General features: G+C 40.9%; 1 protein-coding gene across 11 annotated transcripts in view; it reads right to left on the bottom strand.

Moving 5' to 3' along the window:
- USP54 (ubiquitin specific peptidase 54) overlaps positions 1-25,851 on the bottom strand; it is a 102,530-nt gene that overhangs the window by 64,196 nt on the left and 12,483 nt on the right. For 2 of the 11 annotated variants that reach the window (XM_027789812.2, XM_027789824.2), the window contains exon 1: positions 5,361-5,628. The exons of 3 other annotated variants lie outside the window; for them this stretch is intronic. The gene's annotated coding sequence lies outside the window, so the exon portion shown is untranslated. Of the gene's footprint in view, positions 1-5,360; positions 5,782-14,875; positions 14,999-25,851 lie in introns of those variants that run through there. 6 more of the 11 variants (XR_008747187.1, XM_055803702.1, XM_055803696.1 and 3 more) reach the window with 6 other exon arrangements.

Below are 25,851 nucleotides of genomic sequence, written 5' to 3'. Positions count from 1 at the left end.
AAAGCTGCCGTTCATTCTGTAAAATGCAGAAACAATGATACAATTACCTTGTATCAAAACCAGGCTTATGGAGGAGGTGTTATTGTTTTCATTTGGAAAGGTTATTTCATCCTCACCAGAAACGTACTGTGAAACTACCAAATGCAAAAGGGATTATTTTGTGCCCTGCTGTGGCCTGGAGAGATCCACAAAGCATGAAAGAAACTCTTGTTAAGTACAAGCAGCCTCTGTCCTAATGGGTCACAGAAGCAGAAGCTGTGCAAATGCAGTATAATACAAGCTGAATAGACCAGTTGGGTGTTGGGGTAAGAAAGAAGAATGATGTCAACAGCTTTGATTTATTTTTTCTCTGCCTGGTGATGAAATGACACTACTGAGTGGCACCAGAAGCTCCCTACAAAAAACCAAACAAACAAACCAGGAAGTGCTCAAGAGGAGGTGTATATACCATGAAAGGCACCTTTCTATATTATTTGTGGGTTGCTCATTGACAGAAAAAGAGCATGAGAGGTAGTTTGCAAGAGTTCATCTCTTTACAGCTGGAAGAAGGCTGTTAAATATGAAATTGAAACAGAATTCTGTGGGTTCCTGGGGAAGTCATAATACATTTAAGCAACTGGTACATGTGGAGAGGAATAAAGCTTTTTGTTGTTATTTCAAAGCAGAATGAAAAAGAGCAAGTCTGAGAGTATGTAAACATGTCCCCATATACAGAAATGAGGCCTGGCTCAATAGCACTGCAAAGTACCCAGCCAACAACAAATGCTAAAGCCACTGAGTTCAACACTGAAAGAGTAGCTAGAGAAAACAGCAGCCTTGCTCAACTTCAGACAATAGAATTTCAGCCTAGGCTGTACATAAAAGGATGTAAATAAAAGGATGCTTACTTCACAGATTTAGTTTCAGCAATGGTTCAACTGTTTCAATGCTGCTGTGGGTATGAGCTCTACTGAAAAGCAAGCAGCTACTTCTGTTACTCTTGCAGATCTGATCCTGCACCAATGGCTGAAACGGCTTGTGAAACTAAAGCCACATATCCTTCCAACAGTAACTCCCACGAGTGCTGCAAGGTTCAGCACAAAGGACTACACAGCTTCTGGCTTAGTCCAGACCACAACACATGAAATTCAGAAAGCACAGCATCCTGAACCGATGTTATATTCCGTGCACTCTGTTCACCTTTCTCCCCCCCTTCCCCCCCATAAAGAAAGTACTAAGTCTACAGTCTGAACTGATGTGTCCCATCCCTTCCAGCAGAGTGCCTCAGGGAACGAGGCTGCGGGTGGAACACATAAGAAGCTTTGGGGAAAGGTCTCAAGGCAAGAGACAACAGCAGCTGTAGGGGTTCTTCCACTCCATCACAGGCAGCAGGGGATGGGGAAGTAACTGGGTCTCAGGATGATGTCTTTTCTGTAACTGTTTGGTTTCTGGCTTCTAAATATGTATGTGATCTCTTAAGAGTGTGGCTGTGCCACATAGGACCCTTGGGAGCAGGGATACAGCCCCAAGTTCCCTTGTCCCACTTGGGGAAGTACCAAGGGTGTTCAAAGGAGAGCGCTCCAGGGACTGCGGGGTATGGCTGGTCTTAGATGTGGCACAAAACTTCTAAGAGACCTGTGGGGCCACTCAGTGACTACCAGGCTGGAAAGCAGGGAAATGGTGGGCAACAGGTAAGTTGCACACAAGCTTATTTCCATCTTGTTTTCCCTAGCTCTTTGGAATTTTCCCTTTTTAAAAAGCAAACTTTCTAGTACTTATTTAAATAAAATTTAGCTTTTTTGATGATAAAATCCTTTCAGTCTTTTGGGAGCTCCACAGGAGAAGGGTTAGACACATCCTCTTCAAATCTGTGGACTCCAGATCCTGTCATAGCAAAGACAGTCTTCAAGGCTTGCTTCTTCCCACAGCCACCCCCACACCAGCACCACCCAGAGCTGGTCACAACACGGAGCCTTCACCTTCCAGTTGCACAGCAGAGTGGCATGCCACACATTGGCCACACCTGCTCTTGCCAAATCCTGTTAGGACAAGACCTGCTGATATTGCTTCAGGCTCGTGTCTCTGAGCATTGTAATGCTGCACAATAGAAATTGTTTTCCCCAGAATTCCCTAGACAACATGCTGGTGACACAAAAAAAATTGCTGAAGGGACGTAACTCTTGCATTTAACAGAGGAGGGTCTCGAGAAGATTAGCAACTTGGTACAGAAAAAGATGCAGATCCAGAACGCCAGCAAACCAATAAAAGGACAAAACCAAACACTGTGGTGTTTAAAAGTCCACTCCCTCAGAATAACCACCCTTCAAGGAACGACCACCTGACATCTAGGAAAGCAACATCTGTAAAAGCTATCCTTATCAAGAAGGGTTACCACACCAGGATGGTATTTTTAGTCACCTCACTACACCACAATAAATGCTTTGTTGAGAAATCGTGTACAAATTTTTCCTTCAATACTTGAAGAAAGCATTCACACTGTTACTATTATTACCCACTGCTTAGCCAGCATTACAACATGTAACACTTCTTCATACACACCTGTAAGGGAGACAGGAAAAAATATTCTATCCAGACTAAAAGTCTATGCACCCTTCCTCTGTGATTAAGAAAATAAATAATAGACATGCGTGTACACATGTGCAACCAAGTGGCTGACCTGGAAAAATCTTACATTTCTGCTGCACTGGGACTGAAGTCACTCCATTTGAAGCTAAACTGCTCTAAGCTTGAGCCAAAACGTGCTGTGTTAGATGTATTTTCTTTGCTAAACTAGAAGGAAGCTCTTCTAGCTTTTTAGCATTCTCATTTTTTCCCATCCCCCCAAGTTCTCCAATTCCAATACACCCTGGTGACCCAGGTACTCATCAATTAGGACAGTGAGAGTAATGCACATTCTCTTGTGGAATTGAGCACACAAGAAACTTGCAGACCTTTTGTGGAATTTCATACATATCAATACATCAGTTAAAGATACTATTATTATGATCCAAAACACCAGAACCTGAAAAGCCACAACTGAAAAATGGATGAAATGACATGGCTGCGACACACTACTAATTGGAAGAAGTAATCTTGTCTCGCAGCTTACATCCATGACAACTCCCAGGAGAAACAGCAACTGATTAGCATCACTTGGCACTTGGTGGAGTCAAAAAACTGCTGTACTGCAAAACACAAATGCATTTGTCCCAGCTCTCTTCATTTTGCTTCTTGATCACTAGAAAATTATTTTTCTTGACTAAAACAATATAGATATGTTTTTATCTATTCCAAAAAGTATTATGAACATATTTTTTTCTAACACATTGCTTTGACTATATTCCACATTCCCCCTTCCCACAGTACATCAGTCTCCCTGTATTTGCTTTGAAGGGCCCTTGGGTCTAGCACAATATTGACTTTCCCACTTATAAGTGCATTATTAAATCCTGCCCCCGAAAGTTGATGGTGCCAGCCTTTACCAGCCATTTGTTACATTATAAAGCAAGTGCTTCTGTTTTCTCTCCCTCAGAGAAGATGGAAACATACCAAAAAACATCTACAAAACTATCTGGTTATCCTCCAAATCACTCCTTTCCTGCCAAGCACGGAGAAGCTCAGCGGCAAGGCAGCAGGTGTGCCAAAACCATTGTTCATCGTGACAGCCACCACAGTCTGCTTCCTTCACTCCTCTGGCTGCTTGACATGTTCCTCTGGCCTGAGATGGGGAACCCTCTAACCCGGAATCTGCCTGTTTGGGTTTTTAAGATACTCAAGACTCTGAGATTACCGCCCCAACCTATAGGTATAACTGCATTACAAATTAACAACTTCAGAAAACACACACACACCGTATGTCCAAGGCAATGCTTCACTGTCGAAGAATAGCAAGAGGTTTCTTGAACCACCAGTTTTTTGGGAGGGCGGGAAGGGGGAAAGCAAGCCTATTTTCTAACTCCCACCGAGTAAAATGTACTACAAGAAAGACCTATCATCTCAGAGAGGCAATGTCTGAGAGCAATCACGAACCCAAAATCTCACAGCCACCTCAGCAGGGAAGAGGGCACCCCCCTCTCTCCATCCCAGTGCTCTGGGACAGGTAGTTAACACCTCTGCTCCTTGGCTTACACCAAATTCAGCTCACAAAATTAGCCCCCCCCTTTTTTTTTTCCAGGGGCGGGGCGGGGGGGAAGAGGGGAGGAGAGGGGCTTGCTTTATTTCCTACTGATTTAGTGATTTAGTCAACTCATCAAGAAGTTACAGCCAGGGCAAAGAGAGCAGGACTTCCTCTTCCAGGTGTGGAGCAGCTGAGCCCTGCCTCAGCAGACTGATCAATCTCTATGGCAGCCTAAAGCACACCAGGATTACAAAGAAGTTATTCCTTCAGAAAAATATGGAATGCCTTTGAAAAGGCATAATGTTTATTACACTGAATGATGAGCAGCCAAAATGATACACAGACTATTTCCCCCTCCCCAGTGACAGGCTCTAGGACTAGATTTATCATTTTGTGGAATTAAAACCTCTGCTTAGTATCACCAAATGTGTGAAAACAGTTTGTGATTTTTTTTCAAATCTACAAATTTAAACAAAGATGTACTTCATGCTGAGCTGAAGGAGCATGAAGTTTGGAATAGCAGTGGTAGACTTCCAAAATTCACAAGATAATTGCTATTTGTTTTGGAAACAAGACACTTCACAGAAGGCAGGGGATCAGGAAACCAGCCAAAGCAAGATGACTTTCACAAATCAACACATTAATATAATAGAAAAGCTCTACATATATTTAATACCTCATTTCATTACCAACTTTCTAACACAGAATTCAACAAGTAGAGGGAAGCAAAACTGCATCTACATCATCAAAAAAGCAGCCCCCAGAGCTTCTGACTAGGTAATAGTATTAGTTACAAAGTAACAAGGATGAAAAATGAACTGCCAATATTCCTTCCAGCTGTGACAAATGTTAAGGTGAGAAGAGATTCTGACTGGCTTCACCTTCAAATTTATCACGGATACTATTAGTCAGAAGCAGCTACAGCATCGCGGACCAGAGGCAGCTTATGGCTTAGAAAGTGCCTTTCACACAGGTAGCAGAACATAAAACATACACATACTAAACACCATTAGACAGAAAGATTGTAATATTGAAAAGCGAACTAATAACAAAACTCTTTTTTAAGAGTTTTTTAAGAAGCAATACTCTTCTTTGCATCTTAGAAACAAAGGCACTCTACATTGGCCAGCAGTATTTTCTACCTTTCAGTACCATATATAGGAGAGAATTCCTGTGACAACTTGGGATTCAATAAAATAAATCAGTCATGTCACAGCGGTGGTGGCACCACATTAAAACTGATTTAAGAATCAGAAAGACCTACCTTCAGAAGCCACTTTCTATTTACTGCGTGAACTCCATACTGGTATTGCAACAAAAGCTGGAGCTCAGAGCGGGTTGAGAAAACTCTCAGAGGACTCGCTGCTAGAGTAACTGCTCTGAGTAATACTTGCATGGAAAAATTATTTAAGGGAGGAGGAAAGAGCTAGAACAGCGTGGGAGGGGACAACCTGCTGTTTCGAACAATAGGAAGCTGTTAAAACAAAAAAACAAGGGCCTCCCTCAGCACAGGAAAGCCTCGTTTGAAAAGTGTTGCCCCCGCTGCCACCTACCAGGCAGACAGTTCTGCCAACAGAGATAAGGCCAGAGGCCCAGCTTACCGACAGTTCCCTTCGGAAACAGAGCCAGGCAAGAGAGAGGAAGGTTTTCCAAACCCTTTTATAAAAAAGATCAGACTGGGGGAAGAGGGGGAGATAGGGCTGTAAGGGATGACTTCATTTTACAGCAACAGCCTGCTTGTGCAAGGCAGGGCTGCCCTTGCTGCAACGAGCAAACTGGCAAGGTTCCTGCAAACTGCTTAGTTAAACACGAAGGATGTTTTCTCATAGGAGGGGCTGATAACCAGGAGTGACATCTAGCCATTTAACAGAAAAAATGCAAAGGACTCAATAGATGTCTTCAGTTTTGATGCCTTGGTTTAGAGCCTTGAGGTTACAATGCAAATTTAAAAGCAGTTTTTCAAAAAAACAATTATTGCAGGACAATTCCTGGAACCATCCCCTGTGGTTCAAAGCCAGCGATACTGATCAGGGAAAAAAAGTTTGTTCAGAAAAACAGCTTCCTACCCTGAAAACCTCCCATAAACTCAGTTATTTAAGCTCAGAAGCAGCATTACTACATGATTATTCCCAGACTCTCTTACAGTACAGCTCCAGGACACTGGTGCCATCCACATTCAGCATCAATTTGTTCCTCTAACATGATCACATTCATAGCACAGACAGGCAGAGTTACTGTATATCCAAGACCAAAATAACTTTAAAGAAAACTTTATAGTTATGTTACAAAAATACAATGCACACCATTGTCTTTCTGTCCTAGCACAATATAGTGCTAACAAACAGAATCAGATTGAAATATAATAACACTTTGGACCCTACAAGGGATTGAAGATACTATCCCCACCGGGACCATTTACCTAATGGAAACAATGCAAAAAGGAAGCAGTTGGAATACAATTAAATCGGTTTGCCTTAAGAACAATCCAGTCTTGCAGGATAGAAGGGGCTGAGCCAAGTTTTAACTATGTCTTTCCATAATTATAGAGTTTTGGTGGGACAAAAATAGGAGTTAAAACAAGAAAGAAAAAAAAATACAGCAAAGGCACAATACTCTAAGCAATGTTTTACCTCATGATGCTTCTACATAAATGTAAATCTTAAAGAAAAAAGTTACACGTGCAAATTTAAAATAAAATAATTTTATAACATGTATTAATAGTGGCTTAATTGTCAACAAAAACCCAGTACAACGTTCAGTAACCATGCTGGGTTCAAAACCTGCTCCACAGCTGTGCGTGGTTAGAACAGCATGTTAACTCTGTAGCACTCTTTTTTCAAACAGCTTGTTTCAAGGAAGCCAAACCACTTGAAAGCAGTTTGCAACACCAGCACAGACCTTTTCCAGGCAAAAACAATGTGCCAATCCTCATTTTTATCATATAGAAAGAGTGACCGAGCCTTTTGGGTGTCTCGCACCATTACTTGGATGTGCGGGTTTCTTTCCATATATCCATACAAGTCTTACCAAGAGTTAGCAAGCCCGTTTGTTCAGGTCACATTATGTCCAGGGCTCAATGACCTGAGGTTGGCAAGCACCCTTGCAGACAAAACACTTGTGTCTACCCTCCCTTCCTCCTCCTCACTCCAAAGGATGAAGCATTCGCCTTTCCTACTCAGACATGAAGACCACAGAGATGCTCCTGTGGCTCCACTGATCTCCTTGCTGAGGTGGTATGGGCCAATGCCCTCACAATGGCAGGTGCACGGAAATCAGTAATACCAACAGTTTTGTAATACTGATGTTTATAAACTCCTATTTGCTTCAGCCTCAGTTTCCATGATTTCAGAACTCTTCCTCAGCTTTTTGCTAAAACTCTTCACATGCCCACACATACCTGAGTACCTGCTAGAAGTATGGATCCAATCGCGACATTTTCAAATACCTGCTTTGACACTACTCCACACAGCTCCTCAGCATGTGGATAGAGGAGACTCACAGGTGCCTGTCTAAACAATATCCAGTTCTTCATACTTAAGTGCATGTAAAAAGCATGAAAATTATTTCTAGAAGCTCTCTTCAAAGCATGATCAATTCTGCTTCCATCACACCTGAAATTAAAACTTTTCAAAATCCTACAGCAGCAAAGGACAGGTAAGTGTTTTACTGCTAAAACAAATCCCTCTGCCTCAGACAAAGTAAGATTTCACTCCCCACTGGTGATGGTAAAACAGTTCAGAGAGCAAGTGGGGCACCATGCCCCTTTCTGGAAGGGGACATGTCCCAAGCCAAAGCACAACAGCACTGTTACGCTTACAAAAGACAGCTTTGCCAAACACACCAGCTAAGCATCTGACTCACTGCCACCAGACTAAGAAAGAATTCAGAGCAATTACCACATCCCTGCACAGAACAGGAAGAAAGAAGAAAAGTGTTTCTACTCTTCTAACATTTCACCTAAATCAGGACAGCACAGCAACCCTCAAACAGCTCTGGTCAAGCACTGCAGCCCCTAGGGCTGCTAGGACCTGACAGCAATGCTAGCAATTATACAGCCATCCACATAGCTGCCTCCGACTGAAACAAGGCAGGAAAACTAGGCAAGATAAAGCAGCAGAAACAAGCCTGGAATCTCTCTCTCCCTTCCTTGTTTTTCTGCTTTGGTTCAGAGATCAGCAATCTGAAAAGCAAATGTATTTGCAAGACAACCCTATCTATTAGAAGCATGTATGCCTACAGCATATGTTCATGTTTGGCCAGATAAAGAGAGATTGTCTAAGAAAATGACAAAAGAATAAGTTAAAAAATTTTTTTAAGAAAAAGGTATACGTGACAGAGAGCTGCAATAACCACTCTTTCCACACTGAAAACAGTTCTTTTCCCAATGTCTGCAGAGTCATATGATTTCAGCTTCCTTCTGCTGTCGCAGATCATGTAGCTTCCTAACCAGCAAAGGCTATGCTAGCCCTTCCCCTCACCTTCGAATAAATTTCCACCACAGCACTCCCACTCACAGAACTGTAAATGTCAGCACATTTAGTATAGTCTAAACACCATAAATTGGTCTACATGGAGAAGTTTGCCAGGAATAAGAGCTACATGGTAAAAGATGCAATTTCTCGACCACCTTCAACAAAGAAGGGGGCTGCAGAAATTCCTACCCACCTTTCACAGATCACTTGTTCTCATCTGATGCTCTGTTCTGCAGATGGCAGTCTGTACAGGACCACATCACAAACAGCATCATGAAAACTATCAGAGTTAAAAATAACTAGAAAATAAATTATGAAGGGTGCTAATGTTGTAACTTCAGTTATTCAGAATACAGAGAAGTCTGCATCAAGAAGTTTTAACTGGCACAACACAGACCAGCATGCTACAAGGGGTACACAGGAGCCAAGAAATTGTAGTTAGAGCAGTTTCTTCTACAGGTTTTGCCACCAAAGCCAAGATACCATGTAGATGTGCTACGTCTTTGCACAGGTAACAATACAGCTATGCCAACCTGACAGTTGCTACCAAGGTGGATCTGCTCATCATCACGTGCCCCTTCTGCTCCCTTTATGCTAACAATGGGCAATCTGCAAAACGAGCTAGTATAGGGCGGTAAGTCAGCAAAAACCAACTCTACCAAGGGAAATAAAAATAACAGGGTTTTTTCATCAGCTAGCTCACTCAGGATTCAGAAAAACAGTCCTGGTGAGCAACGCCTCCTGATAGCGAGGTTACATTCTCCCACCCAGATAACAAAGCAGACCCTTCATCTGCAGTCAGGCGCCTGTGTGGCACTGGGTAACACGGACTGACTAAAGGTGTGGTTTCATTTAACTGTGGGAAACACCAGACCTGTGTCAGTCTGTTTACTTTCCCTAGCCTCTCACTCCCACTGCTTCCGAGTATTGCACTCAGCTGCAAGCCAGTTGCATGAGCCACTTCAACCGAGAGCAGACACGCAAAACGGCCAAGCAAGAAGAGAGCAGGAGCACCCAGCCAAGACCCACCAACCCACCCAGCCCTTTTCCTGAAGCAGCCACAGTGAAGCTGCATCAAGTTAACATCCAGCTGCACTCCAGGACAGACCCTTCAAAACAATTGCTGCAAATTAAACTCCCTGGTTAATCTTTTCTAGCATCTTTGTTTAATTAAGTGCATTCTTCTAGGACAGTGGCTTTTAATTTACAATATGCGTTCCCCGCACTTTTAAGAAGTCTGAAAACAGATGTTTGCCCCCTTCACCGAAAAACTCTGAGATCAAAAAAGTTAATTCTGTGGAGTGGATACAAAGCAGTGACCATCCATGACTTCTTTTTTGGGGGGGGGCAGGACAGTGGAGCGGGTGGGCTGAGGAAGAGAAGCTCATGTTCCCACATCAGCAGCACATTTTTCAAGAGGAAGGAAAAAAGCCAAGCAAAAAAAAATAAATATCTAATAACAGTCCAACAAACTTCAGGGCAACGTGTTCAAACATATTAGGCAAACACGTATGCTGTATTTGGCTGACCTTCTCCACATGGCAAGACAACTGTTCAAATACTATTTAGGGCAGGGGAAAAGCATAGCAAAATCTTGATTTTACTTTGTCAAGACAGCTTTCTTTGGTAGAGTGGACACAGCCTTAAAGCCAAAGAGACCCATACAAAGAAAACCAATCAAAATCAATACCGCTTTCTCCCTTACCATCCGAGCTATTCTTTTACTAAAATCAAGTGACCTAGAGCTATTCAAGTAGCTTGTAAATTACAAGATGAGCAAAAAGCTTTTCTTGCCATTTTGCAATATTCCTAAAGAATAACCAAACATACCATTGTTTTGGTGGTTATCAACAGAGGATCAGAAATACTTTTCAAGACTATTCAGAGACTAGCTAATCATTGAATCACAGAATGGGTTGGGTTGGAAGGGACCTTAAAGATCATCTAGTTCCAACCCCCATTTCAATGTGACACCAGAGTTTTTGTGCCCTCCACTGCCCTTCCGTCTCCCAACTGCTCATTCTCATCCTTGTGCAACCCCTTCCAATATGGCAACACAAACACTCGTGTGGCCACAGAGACAACCTGGTCAGGGTAAACTGTGATCAGGTGGCAAGACAGGCCAGGGTAGTTTGAAGTCAGATCTGTTCCTCAATGTTCCCTACATGGCTCCACGGGTATTGTTTTGTGTGGGGTGGCTGTGGGTGGCAGTACCATTAAAATTATTTGAGAAGTCGTGGCCTGCAGTCTAAGCTAAAATCTACGCTAGCTTTTAAAATAAGCTTAGGAGCAGAGCAGTTAAGTGGAAAGCATTCCTTAGTATATAAAGGCCAGTCCTTAGCTGAATTAGTTCCATTTCCCAACCTTATAGTTTGACAAAAGGGTCTTGCCTATTTACAACTTTAAGAGTAAAAACAGTTTGTATATACAGTTTGTATACACACTCAATATACACACTTAACTGAAAAAAGCTGTCTTCTTTCTTATGTGTATGTACTACGAGGCAGAGTGCTCCTCACCGAAACCAGTCTTCCTTTTGGCAGATGACTCAAAACAAACAAAAAAAAGAAACACTGGAAGAAAAACAAAGCATTAGTAACCCAAGCACATCATTATGAACCTACCCTGCTAGCAGTTCAACTTTCTACATCTAGGAACTCTAACGCAGTGCTTTGAACTAGTTTTACCTGTGGCACTGGGAGGTCTGGGAGTCTACAAAACAACCAGGGTTTAAAGGTTACCAAACACAAGGAGGAACCAAAATATCACTCTTTACCAAGGAAGTACCCCCACAAATACCACAAACAACTGCATTTCTTGTTCCTACTACACTCCTAAAACCAAAATGAAACCAATAAAAGCAACTCTGCTGCAGGCTTACTCCCAGTGACTGTGAACCACAGTGTGCTGCATTTAATCCATCCTGCTTTTTGTGACTTCCACCTCAGTATGTGGACCAAAGCCAAAATAATGTTTTGTAAACATCCTATCAAAAACAGACAGTAAAAGGTCTTGTTCACTACAAGTAAGACACCAGGTTACAGATGCCTGCTAATCAAACAATGCACTAAATTAAATTCCTTGGTCAAAGCCAAGCACATTATTTGAATGAGCGTGATGTCATGCTGCATCCAAAGCCACAGACAGCTCTCCTATCACGCATGTAGATGGGGCAGATCCACACACTGGTTTATGCCCTAAAAGGCACAGCACAAAATTTATTTCCCTGTAGGACAAGGAATTTCCTGCAGTTTAAATATGACCCTGAGACATTCAGGAATTAATTTACAGTTTTAGTAAGTTAGGAATCAGAAAAACAACTTTCCTATGTAAAGCACACATGTGGCATTGGACTAGTGTAACTGAAGTGACGAATCCATATCCACTTTTCCCAAGCGTCACCAAGAATATACATAATTTTGTGACCCTAAATTATGGCACCCAACTTGTAAACCTTGATACATCAGGATCTTAGCAATGCTGTGGTCCTTGACAAAAAAGCTCACAATGAAATCCTGAGAAACATATGCAAGTTTGCTTCATCTGCCTGCATCAATAAAACCAATGCTCTTCAGGCTCTTCTCTGACATAAAAAAAGGAGTTGACAGGTTGGAGGTGAAAGATTCACTTCGGAAACTAACTCACAAAAGTGTGAAACCAAAATGAAAGTAAGCTCACAAGAAAGTTCTCCCTACCTACCATATTCATTTGTCCCCTTTGACACTCCAGTTCCTCTGCTTTACTAGTTTACCTTTGTATCACTTAATTTACAACAGAAGAAGCAAGATCACAAAGCCACAGTTATAGAGAAGTTAATTAAACTCATAACATTATCTTACACTATTTTAAACTTCCTGCACTAATTATTTTCCATTGTGTCTTATTTTTAGTGTTTGTCCTATGACTGAACCTTGGATGATTTAGATGCAGTCAGGATGTATAGCACAGAACTCCCAAGAGCATTTAAATCCATACTACAATACTAAAGAGGTGAAAACAAAGGTCAGTGACACAGATGATTCCAGGAATCACCGCAATCATGGAGGGAGGGGGCAAAACCCAACAGTATTTCAGTGTTTCAAAATAAATTTTAATTTGCCATTCACAAAAGTAAATCCTCTGTAAAAATCTGCCATCAGAATGAAGAAGGGAAGTAACAGCATCTCTTAAGTCATCTTCCTTTCCACCTTGAAATGCCTTCTAATCATCTCATTAGAAAAGATGCTATTTCTTCAAACTGCATGCACCTACAAAAGCTATTGCAGGTGCTTAAAATCCAGTGGCTTCTTCAATAGTATGTACAGACATTATGAGGGTTATTGTTTGTTTCACAGCCAGTGAAATGGAATTGACTTAAGATGCTTAAGTATCAGCAAGGAAGGTAAGAAATTGCTGATGACTTCCAAAGGAAACAATGAGCCACGCGCCAAAAAAAAAAAAAAAAAAAAAAAAAAAAATCTACGGAAAGTCCCATCCATGACAGTAATAGGTGCTGTCATGAAAAAATATACTTAGCAGTTAAAGAGATTTTCAGGTAGAAATGTAATTGACCAGATTTTACCCTGTAGCTTAGTCCTGCTACACCATGGATTACTTGTTCACCTTAGCCTGGCATCCTACAGCTGCAGCATGCCTTTGGACTACATGTCGGCTTCTGACAGAATACTGGTACTCTCTGCGTAAGTATGCAAAAAAATAGTACTAACTAAACGCTGTAGTAATGTGACACTCACTCTCTAGTTCCTCTCCCCCAGGTGTGAGGCATACACAAAGCACGTATATATATTAATATACCTAAATATAAAGACTCCATTGGTCTTAACCATCCTAGATTAACACACTTCACCCCTTTAAAAAGCCCACTGTAAATACAAGTCAACTAGCTCGATGCATATTCCAGAACAAAAGCCATTGCAGCCCATCTATCCACACAAGATGCCCACTACAACAACTAATACAGAATACCAAGTAACGTATGAACATCAGCAGCTAAATTTAGAGCAGAAAAACATCATCCATTGCATACTGATTAGACTGAAACACTACCAAGGCAATAGATAAAAAACCTGCAGAAAGATGGATTCATAGGTGAGCATTCAAAACTAAAAATAGCACAGATTAGAACAAATACATATGGACATACATAAAAGTACTTTTCTTTATTTTAATGAGGAGTTACTCCAGAATCCTGCTCTGTAGATTTAGAGACTAAACCTGCTTTGGAATCTAGTGCAGAAATTAGATGTGGTAGAGACAGGCCTTTCCAATTCAAGCCTTCAAAGGAAAGTCTTAGCCTTCATTTTTAGCATAAGAATACCAAAGAGACCTTCCTCTACTCAAGAGTCAAGGCTGATAAAGCCTTGCTTTACTTTGTCACATCCTTCTGCCACACAGAAAATGAGAGGTGCCCTCCTGTCAACTTCATCTTCATGTGACAATTCCCTTGAACAGGAAATTTTTTCCCCACTATTTATTTCTGCCAATTTTAACCTACCTTGTGAAAAGTGAACCCATTAGGCCAGAAATTAGAACTGCAAATATTAAACTCTGTTTATCATGGAGATAGAATGAATGTTCAAAGAAAGGTTTATCTCTTCTACCCTTACTATAAAAAAGAAAAACAAAAAAAAAAGATCACAGACCAAAACCCACAACCACAGCCATAACCAATGCTTTGCCTTTCATCAGAATTAGCAAATGCAACTCCTGTGCACATGAAGATTTAAGTGCTGTAGATTCCATATGGTCTTGCACATTCCCCCACAACTGGCAAAGGGCATAGTCATTACTCTTCTCCATACAGACGGGCTATAATCTTCCCACTGGCAAGTAGGGAGAGCAGCTGTAAGACACCTTCCTCTACTCCAAACTCCAGCGTTTTTAACTACCTTGATTTACCAAAGCAGCACGAGTTAAATTTAACATAGCACCTTCCACCAAGGACAGTAGGTACCCAGCACAATCCATCACCACGAGACACAGAGACAGCTAAGGCAGTATCTGGTGCTCATTTACTATCTCAGCAACAGTTTAGACAAGTAAATACAATTGAAGTGTATAGCTTTTTTTGTATAGGCGTACATAACACTAACAATTATGTTTGCGAATAATTAAACACCCGGCACTCAGCAAATTTTCCCAGCCTGGCTTGCTGCAGAAAACCCTTCCTCTGCTTACCAGCAGCCAGCACACCACAAAGCCACCGACACCTGCTGCAGCGGACCCGCATGGCGAAGCCGTGCCCCCGCCCCGTCCCGGGAGCCGGCCGCGCTCAGCCCGCCTGGCCCAGGTGTCCCAGCACACTCACCGGCCGGCCCGGGGACCCGCCGCCGCCCCGTCCCGCAGCGCTCCCGTCCCGTCCCGTCCCGTCCCGTCGCGCGGCGCGGGCAGCGCGGGAGCCAGCGCCCCGCCCCGTGGCGGTGACGTCACCGCTCCCGCCGCGCACCTGATCCCCGGGCAGGTCGGGCCTTAAAGGGGCAGCGGCGGGGCCGCCCGGCCAGGCCGCAGCGGCGAAGATCCCGCGCTCAGGTAACGTGCAGAGCCCCGCTGCTTCCCCCGCGTGCGGAGCCTGGGGGCACCGGGCCGTGGCCGCGCTGCCCGAGGCCTTTCGAGGCCTCCCCTCCACCTGTGTGGGAAACGCCAAGGGCCCTTCGGCCCCGTTCCGCCCGCGGCACCGGGGCTTCCCGCGCCGGGGCCCTCTCGGGGCTGCTGCCTCCTCTGTAAATAATTCGGGAAAGCAATCCGCTCTCCTGGTAGATGTATTTATCTTTTCCCCTTGTTTCTGCAGCGCTTCTCAAGACCCGGTGACAGCCACCGCGGGAGGTGCCTCATTGGCACACCAGCCACCCATGGATGTCAAGAGCAGCGGTTCCTGAGCCCTCAAAGGCCACAGCTCCCCTCTTTTACCCCCAAAACGCAGTGCCAGTTTGCCCACCAGTGAAGGAAGGCTTGCCCGCTCGCAGGGGCACTCAACCAGCTAGAGAACAAGAACTACTTTTGTGCCAGATACTGTATTTCTGTCTGGAGAAAACAACCGAGTTAACACAGCACAAAACTGGTAACTGCTTAGTTTGTACCCGCAGCGCCTGGCAAATGAGACACACTCGTAACTGGGACAGATCAGTTATTGCAGTCCTCTTACCTACTCAAAATCAATTGTCCCCTTACCCTGCTCAGCAATCCTCTCTACCAAGGAAATGTTCTTGACGACGAGAGACCTTTAAATCAGTCTGCATCGCTTCCACTTAGCTGGGCAGTGAACATTAAACGTGGAAGAGAGAAGAATCAAATGGAAGATACAAACACTAAAATTGCCTATCCAAGAAGCACATCTGAACAGAAACACAGTTGTTATATACTATGTCGTCCTTCCTATTTATATCTAATCCATATAGAAAACGCTGTACTGCCATACACCCAGTCATGAAAACACATCAGCCTCACTCAAACCTCGAGGGGGCTGCTGGCAATTCTCAAGCTGCAGCCATGCAGGCACTTTCTTCTTTCTTTCACTGCTATTAGCATAAAGCCACCAGTCCAGACCAACAACTGGGACCAATTGCCATGTCCTACAACTTTTCAGGGCGACTTCATACAAATCGATTAATCACTGTCTGCTCCAATTCCCCATCTGCAAAACATCAGCAAGTGATACTTTCCCAATTCTCATTGATGCTTTCAGTGATAGTTCTTACTTCTAGATACCAAAGACAAAATCAGAGGAAAGCATCACTCATTGTCCAACTAATATCATAAAGGTTTTACTTAACCTTCTACAGATATTGCCAAACAATTATCTGATCCTGGAAAAGCCCCCCCTTTTTTTTTGTTTCTCTGCATAGGTTCCACTACCAATTACACCAGCACTCATCAAAAACAGTGCTGGCCTTCAGAAGTGCAGCATTCAATGCAGAAGACAACAAGACAGCATTTTGGTTTGCATATGGGAACAAGCTGAGTTATGCTTTAACACAATATGCCTCATACACAAAATTTTGCTTCTTGCTTTGGTAACAAGGAAGATACAATAAAAGATATATTTATTAAAATAGCCAAATTGCATTCAACTCCCATTTTCCCCTATAGAAATTATTCCTTTTTTTCCCCCCTGATATTTTTAGGCGTTCACATGTCTGAAAATATTTACTCCATGTTTAGACCCTTTTTTTTTTCCTCATTTTCTTGGGAATTTGTAAGATCTGTGTTTCTGCTTTACTAAGGTTAGTTACCTAAGATTACTAAATAATCAGGACTATCTTTCAGAAAATGGTGAATGTGATATGACATGTTTTCTAAAATATAATTTCACATTCATACTAAACTATATGTGGACAGAAATTATATGATATTCTTTTATTTAAACTATTTTTTTTTTAAAAAAGGGGGGGTGAGTAGTCTGAATTACGTTGATATTGATGGCAAGCCCCAATGATAAATACTTTTAGAAGTAGGGGATCTCATCCTCTGAGCTCTCAAGGCTTTTACTCAAACATTAAAATATAAAATTTCTTGCTTTTTCATCTTTCATTCTAAGCTGAGAAACAGTGTGGAACAAGCAAAACATTTATATATGTACTGTAATTTTAAAACCCCACTTAGAGTCAAAGCTAGATTGTCAGTTCATTAGTGCTAGTTTCAATTCAGCATCTCATTTGCTAAAATTTTAGCAGCAAACAAGCAGTGGGATTTTATTTTAAAAGTATATTTAGAACACATTATTTTAATTATTGATAGTATTAAATGTGGAATTTAAATGCACTCAAATCCACTCTTCCCTCAATAAAAATAATTCTAATCACTTTAAAATGTCACATTAAAAAAAAAAATCCCTCAGTTGATTGTTATCCATCCTGTTTGGTGCCCTTTTGATCACTGAGCTCCTACCCTTAGAGAAATGGCTATGGAACTTCAGTTGGATCCTGGAAGTTGGCTCTTCACAGCTGATAGACTGACTATTGTCTGTAGCATGTTGCAGCACTCTTGCTTATCCAGACTATTGTGTTGCCTTCCTGTTGCCTTCCCCTAGAACCAACTATTAAATTAAACCAACATATTTACACATATTACCATCCAACACAGCTATCGCCTGACAACTTCGAATACTCAACACTTAAAAGTTACAGCTCAGTTATGTTTTACACAGTGAAATCACAACAAAATCACTTCTAAGCCTTATTTAAGTAAAGACCAATGGATTTTCCTTCCCAATCTCAGTAGCCCAAATAAATTTGGTGTCTTTAAGGGTTAAGAGCACTTAGCTACTAAGTTTCTAACATAAGACTAACTTAATTTACTTCTATTGCAAGGAGACAGTTCAAACTCCACTTTACAGTGAAAGTGGGTATATCTAATCTCATAGTCCGTGTTTAAAACCCTGCATTGAAATACTGCTGAAGAGTAACAGAGTAGTATAGTTTAGCATGATGGTCTGTGCTCACGAAAGCTGAAAGGACTAGAAGGACTGACCAACTTGGTAGCTTTTATATTGCTCATCAGTCACCTATGATATTTTCAAACAACAACGATCTTATAATAAAGATGAGCCGCATCCCATTTCAGAAGTGCATCAGCACCCAGTGCCGTGCTAAGCAGAAACCCTCCTCCCCTTCCTTCAGAACTGAAACTCACTACTCAAACTTTAGACTTTGAGACATCACTAAATTGCAAGTTTGGACTATAATTCTGCTAACAGAGCCTTCACAACACCACACTTTAACTTAATGCTTATAATTAAAGCTTCTATTATGCATCTTGATGTTGTAATTCTACAAAGAGACAGACAAATACTAGGTACTTTAAAAGGACATCAAACAGCCTAATCCAGCATTCCACAGTGAGAGGCGTCCTTCCTTTTCTGAATAAAGTAAGGCAAAAGTAACTTTTGTTGGTCAAGAGTAAGTTATTTATCATCTTCATTAAGTCAAGCACAGAAGGTGCAACATGATGTACTATAAACAGTAAGACAGGTGGCCGTGCTTTTTCAGTAAATTTTCAAGTCCAGCCACACAAGGTAGAAGTCCATTTCCATGAAAAACTGATTTATTTAATGCATCCACATTTGAGCTCTTTAAGAAAAAGCTGTGAGTTTTCTGATCCATCTATGTTTTTCAAAAACAAAAGGTCAGATACAACATGAAATTACCCACTGATCAACAACCCTCTGCTGCTGTAAATTTCATTGCTACCCAGCCACTCTATTGGGGACAAGCAGCTCTATTGCCCTAACCTGGAGGGCTGGCATGAGCTCAGCACACACGGCTCGGCAGCATTGCAGCACTCCCAAACCCCAGGCATTCTCAGCTAGATCATTTCAGCCGCACCAAATGCTGGTTTTGCTTTGTATACCCAGAAGCATCAGTACTGCTTAGAGCTGGTTGATGAGGTTGCAACATCTTGTAACTTCTATACCACGGTATGTCTTTATTATACATTCCTCCTACATAGTAGTCTCATCCTTCCAATTCCAGTGGCACATGTTACTGGCATTGTCTCAGAGAATTAGCATTTTTGGCCTATTTTTCAAAGATTATTTTACCACCAATTATTCATGGGCAATAAACTGTTACATCACATTCCACAACAGTTAAGGGTCCTCTCTATTTATTCCAAGTATCTGTATCACCTGCTAGATTCATACATCTAGCTCTAAATTTTCAAATTAAAAGCACCATTTCTGGCTCTCATGATTAAAAAGAATACCATTTAAATATGACCAGAGCCTGAACAAGCACAAACCTGTGAGTTCTCCCACATGTATTAGTCTGGAAATCTGAAAGCTAATGATCAATATTTAAATAATCTATGTCAGCAATAACTCCCCTTGCAGATAATATGAACATGCCCATCCCGCTAGGAAAGCAAGGTACATTATGCAGGAAAAAAAAAAAAAAGAAGAGTTTACAGCATTTAGCCCAAAGTCACTGTGGGGGGGAGAAGCAAAACAGTAGGATAAGAGCAACCAGTGATCTAGCAGAAGAGAGAAGAGTTCAGATCATCCCCTCATATCCAAACCAATAACCAACGTATCTTTCAAATCACCCTGATCCTTTCCGTGATATGCAAAAACCCCTCCACCTCTTAAAAGCTCCACAATGCTTCCCTGCAGGATATGTTGGACCCCTAACATTTCCATATCTGACATCTGCCCTGTGTTTAAAGGCTGCTCACCACCTCTTGTCCAGCTGTCAGAGCTTCTAGTTTCCCTGATATAAACATCTCAAAAGGGCAAAGTAATAAAGACAGAAAAGAAGAAGAAAAAGAAAAAGTAAATTGGAAGCAGCTCACAGTAAGTTATTAGAAAGAAGAAATACTGAAATGATGGAATTTCCTTCACATTTACTTAAACAAAAAGCCCCATTAAAAAGTGCTTGAAGCTGCAACAAATTCCACTCTTGGGCGCAGAATTCAGGTTTGGCTGGCTATGCTGTACACAGCCTGTTGGCTCTGACTCATGAAAACACTTATTTCTCTTTGAGAAAATAGAAACTAAAATTGCTAAGCAAAGTAATTTCCAACTGCAATGATTAAAGACGTGTGTTCTAGGGTATTATGACAATGCAAATAGACATTTGAAGTATACTAACAACACATGTTACAGCCTCAGGTAACTGAGGCTTGCACTCATTTCTCAGTGGAGAAATACACAATGAAAATTGGGAAAGATTTTATAAACAAAACTATTACCAACACTACAGTCCTTGTTTTCTTAAGCTAATAACATGTTGAATCCCCAAAGTGCTGGACTGACAACTGAAGTAATTATGAAAATGAGGAAGAAATAAAAGTTGACTACTGACAGGCTTGTCAATGGGAAAAGCAAGCTGAAAATCTTGTACAGCATACCTAGTACTTATGTAGTGAGGTACCAACAAAAACCAGAGGAAGGCTACTGAGTTGGAGGACATTAGATGTGGCAGGACTGGCAATATAGAGGCTGTCTGCATCTGCATTTCATCTAGTGGATACTGTCTCAGGGTTTAGTGTCTCCAGGTACAAACTGGTCATTTTTTAATCAGTAACATTCCAAAAAGTCTGTATGTACTGTTCATCAGTCTTAAAATAACGTCATCATTCAAAACACAGCTAAATAGAGAAAATGCCTAATGAAAAACAACAGTCAGTTATCTCACGAAGTGGTCCAAGACCTACTCTGCATTTCTTGCAGCAATTTAAGATCAATTGTCTTGGCCCTGCCTCCCATGGACTGGCCTTACACTGCAACTTCCTACCCTCTTGAAACAGCCTACTATATACACACATATAAAAAAAGTATGCCTTCCAGTTCTCCTTCTGGGGCTTGCACGCTCAACTCTCTCCCCAGTTCAAATCATTTCAGTCTTTCCTATCAGGCCCCATTTTCTCGACCTCAAATGATTTGATTACTCTTCTCCCAGCCTCTCTTCAGCCAAGCTGTATCTTCCTGGGGCATTTGCCCTAACCAGATGCAGCACTTCAACTGAAGATTTACATGTAGATAAAAAAAAAAAGATTGCTCTGTATGTTTTACAGCCTACACCTGCATTTTCATCTCTCCTGATATAACATTTGCCCTTCTACAAGGATTCTGGAGAATTTTCACCTAATTACTTGTTTCCCTACCCTGTATTAGTGTATTTTATGATTTCTGTTAAGTGCAGAACTTAAATCTGTCCCTATTTATGCCCTAAGATTTTCTCAATTTTCTCAAAATAATTTTGCGCTCTTAAACTTGTGTCCTATGTATACGCATTCCCTCCAAGTTTTGGGGTCATTTTTAGTGAATCAATTTTGTAAACACACTCTCTATTCTATCATCAAGGTCATTAACGAAAGGACTGAAGTGAAGCAGAACGAGTACAGACCCAACAGACCGTGGCAAACCCACATTCAATACTACCATTTCATTTTGACAGACAATCATTAATAACCACTCACTAAGCACAGTCATCCAATGATTCTTGCTCCTACTCTACAACAGTTTCTTTCAGGCCACATTTCTTCACTTGTTTGTAAGATTACTGCATAAAACCAGTGCCTAAGAACCCACTAACATGAAGATACTAACATTCACACTCTTGTCAGTTCATGGGCCTTATTGTCATGTTACAGAAGAAAAATAAACTGGCATGACTATTTACTCTTCCTAAATTAGTAGTGGTTGTGACTCATCTTCTTGTTGCCTCCCAGAGGCTTATAGTCTGTGCAGTAATTTGTTCAAAATTTGGAAGATGAGAGAAATGGTCTGCCACTTCCTGGCTCTTTCTCCCCACTTCTTTTATTTTCAAGTCTTCTAGTACCTCAAATAGCAGCTAGTGGTACTGACATAGCTTCTGTTACTTTTTTTTCCTTTGACATGTCAAAGGATTAATTTCATCAGGTCCAGCCTAATAAATAACCTACCCAAGTACTAAGAAGTATGCAAAATGCTTGCTTCAGCTTTGCCATCCATCCTATATGTCTCTGTGCTTTTTATTTCCTGCTTGTGCTAACTGCTGCTCACTTATACTCCTCTTCTGCTAATGTTCCAAGGATATTTTCATAGTACTTACTTCAAGTACATCTTACAAAATTGTGCTGCCTACCAAAAACGCCGTATTACAAAGCCATGGATGTATTGGCAGCTAGAAGCACACTGCAGTGAGGGCAGCTCAGCAGGCAGCAGTGGTCCAGTGCTGCCTGCAGGCTGTGCAGCCCATCCAGAAAGGTCAAGACAAGGCCCTGGGAGAAGGAAAGCATACTTCAAAATGTGGTGGCCATTTCTAGCTCAACAGCAGTAAAGAGGAGAGATCTGCAGCAAGAAAGTAACAGGAACAGAACCAGAGCTCTGCAATCCAGACTTGCAATCACACCAGCTAGGGAAGACCAATTAGCAGATCGTTTGCAGCTTATTAGCATCACTTCTGTGTCAATTATGAAATCTGTTTCTGTACACCCAGCTAGGCAGACAGAGCTGGGTTGGGTGGGGGGGCCGTACTTTGTTCATATACTCATGCACATATACTGAATAAAGGATTGCAGATAAACAACAGGATTAAGCCTAACACAGATGATCCTGCAGATACTCTGGTTCTTGCAGCCTATTTGCTCTGATATAGTATAGCACACAAAACCAGCCACCCTTCTGTACGATCCTACATTGTTGCACCATTACATTTAGAAATGTTCGTTATTTGCTGTCATTGCCCAAAATTAAACTACATAATAGACTCTTATTATAGAACATGCATATGTGGCAGTTTAAGATGTAAATGTTTGATTTCATTATTTTAACATAGCAACAAAGAACAGGAAGAAAAAAGTTTAAAGACATCAGCAGCTGTAGTATAGCTCCACTGATTCTTGTCAGATAACTAATACTTAAGTTTTCTTAAGTATATCGTAGGATATTCACCATGCACCCAAACTTTATTTCTTTTCACAAGAATTATACAGTGCTTACATAAAACTGAAAACTGTTCATTATCTTCTGTGTATGCTAAGCATGCTCATACCATTCTAGCCTTTCCCTTTATTGAAAAATTTCATCTTGCCATAAATACCAGAGACCAAAAGTAGGATACTGTAATACAATTGTAAATTAATAAAAATGAAGTTAGAATGCAAAAGTATCTTTAAAATTAATTTTCCCTAGGATTATCCAAAATTCATCTGACATTGTATAATTTCATAACAATACTTTATAAATAGCAGCGCAAAATCTAACAAGTTAACATTACAAGAAAAAGAATGAATATACTACTTGTGGAGGTTAAGATGGTAAATTAATACGTCGCTTTTGGGGACTATCTGACTTTATCTGGTTAAAAGAACAAATATTAATGTTTTTGAAGAAAAAAAAAAAAAAAGTACCTTTCCAGACATACACTCTGCTTTGTCCACCATAGGAGGAAACTAAACCACTGCTTTATCATGACTTAACAAGATACTGACCATCAGCTGAACTGCATTAACTGACTAATGCACTTCTAGTCCAATTACTCTAAGAAGCAAAACGTGTTAGTATAAGCCGCTAGTGAATTAACTATATACACTCAAGAGAATCTCAGACAAGATACTAACAGAAGAAAATTTACATTGCAACTGCTCAGTCACTGATTTACAGCTTACCACATTTTTCCTGATGTGGCAAAGTAATTTACAAGGACAAATATTCAGGCCTGAACTGCTGGGATTTTGAAGGGTTTTTTGTTTGCTTGCTTTTTGCCTTAAAAAAGCTAAATGTTTTGGAAACTAGTAAGAATGTTACAAATGTTACTTCTTTTTATTGATCTTCTTAGCAATATTGAATACTAATACTAATCACTATTAGACAAGATTTTACTGGCCAATTTGAAGTGGGCTGGCATTCAGTATATTTTGAAAAAGGCATTAAAAACTGTGTTTGATTTTCTTTTACATGAAGTAGATTAATTACTACAGCTCCCATACCAGTCATTTCAACTCAGAGCTCAAGAACTCAATGTGTTTGGGGAAATTTACATCGTAAGAGGCATGTCACCTTGCAGATGTGATCTGCACTGCTGCTTCATGCGTCACAGCTATTTCCATCAATACAAAAACCTGACATTGATGCAGGCTCCTAATAGTACCTTTAAACTTGGGGAAAAGTAAGAGCTCTATCTATCTAGTTCACATCTGCTACATGGTTAGCTTCTATGCCCTATTCATAACCATATTCAATCCAAATACATGTTCAGTTTAGCAAGTCTCCAACATAATTTGAATAGTTAGCACAGCCTGTATTCACAATGCTTGTTTATGCTTAGTTTTAGCTGCAAGCTCAGTTGCATCCTGTCTATATGGGCAGGACCCATAACAAGAAATAACTGCTGATTAATCTATGCCCAGAGAAAGACTGAACTATGCAGGTGAGCTTCTGAATTAAATCTAATTTCTCTCATATATAGATATGCACACCAGTTACATTAGCAAAATCATCTGCTAGCTCATAAGAATTCATTGTAATGTAGTTTCATTATGCTGCTTTGCATATCCTCCAAGAACACACACTCACACACCACACTCTCCCCATAGAAGTTAACAGATTTTAGAACTATTTCTGTAGGAAGACAGACAGCACAAGATCTGTTTCCTCTTCTCACTGAACTGGGGATGTGACAGTGCTGGAACAGCCAGAACACCCAGATCCTATCCCCAGTTCTATCTACGCTAACATCCTCCAACAAGCCAAGCCTCTGTGCCCATCCGTTTTGGCTACTTAAGATACCATACCAAAATAAATTTGTTGAAATCTCTAGACTGAAAGACTCAGAATTCTGGTAAAAAACCAAAAGGTGAAGAACATGCTGAGAACTGAGTTCACCCAGATTAATTTGAAATTTCTAACAGTAAAAGGAACACTGAATGCTTACATAGCAAAGACAAGAAATAAATCCTCAAGCCTTTGCTTGTCACAGGAAGCTTTGTTTCTGGACATCCATCACAAGCAGCAAGAGAATGTGGCCGTATAAATCAGCTGACCCTGATTCCAACACATTTAAGCTTGGGTAACAGCGACATACAATTTGACGGGGAGGCTGATGTAATAAATACCCAGTGGAAACCAATGCTGTAGTGGCCCAGTTCTCATGGCTCGAAAACTTTAAGTGCTGGCGTCTTTTCCATACTATCATACCAGCAATGGTTACTGTCTGAATGGGTAAGTTAAACCTTAAGACATTATTGAAGCAATAGTTTTGCATATTCCTTCCTGAAGTATTTACCAATAAAATGAGTGCACCAGCCTTCTCTCCTTTACATTTACTTCCCCTTTGGGTTGACAGCTCTGCAACTTAAAAATTGGCTACTTTGAAACTGTAAATAAAAATGTAATGAGCAAACTCTGTATTAAGGCTCACAAATGTTTGAAACCAGAACACCAGAGTTTAATTCTTCTATGTTTTCCTCTGTTATTTTTCTTCTCCTTACTGCAAAGGATCTGAAAGAGCTGAGTAAACAATGATCTCACTAGACTCTGTAAGAGGCAGATCTTGCATAAAGTGTAAAGATGCAAAGCCTGTCAATTTATTACCCATTTACTTATATAACAGATAGTGTTCATTTTTATTAGTACATCCTGCAAATTCACAGTATCTAAAAAAAGCATTCTAATAATTTGCCTAGCAATTCTACCTGCTTATCTTTTCTATTAGGCAGAGCTATAGTTCTGATCAAAACATAACTAAATATGAAATGAAGTGGCATACAAAACCTATGTCATTCATAACACAAAGCTTTCAAATGCTTGCAGAAACCTGAAGGTACCGGCAAACATATTTTCCTGTTATCTCATTCAATGAGAATAAA

This window comes from Falco peregrinus, chromosome 1 (assembly GCF_023634155.1).
Source record: "Falco peregrinus isolate bFalPer1 chromosome 1, bFalPer1.pri, whole genome shotgun sequence".
Classification (NCBI taxonomy): Eukaryota; Metazoa; Chordata; class Aves; order Falconiformes; family Falconidae; genus Falco; species Falco peregrinus.
Note: the sequence above shows the minus strand (reverse complement) of the source record. Positions and strands in the feature narration are given on the sequence as shown.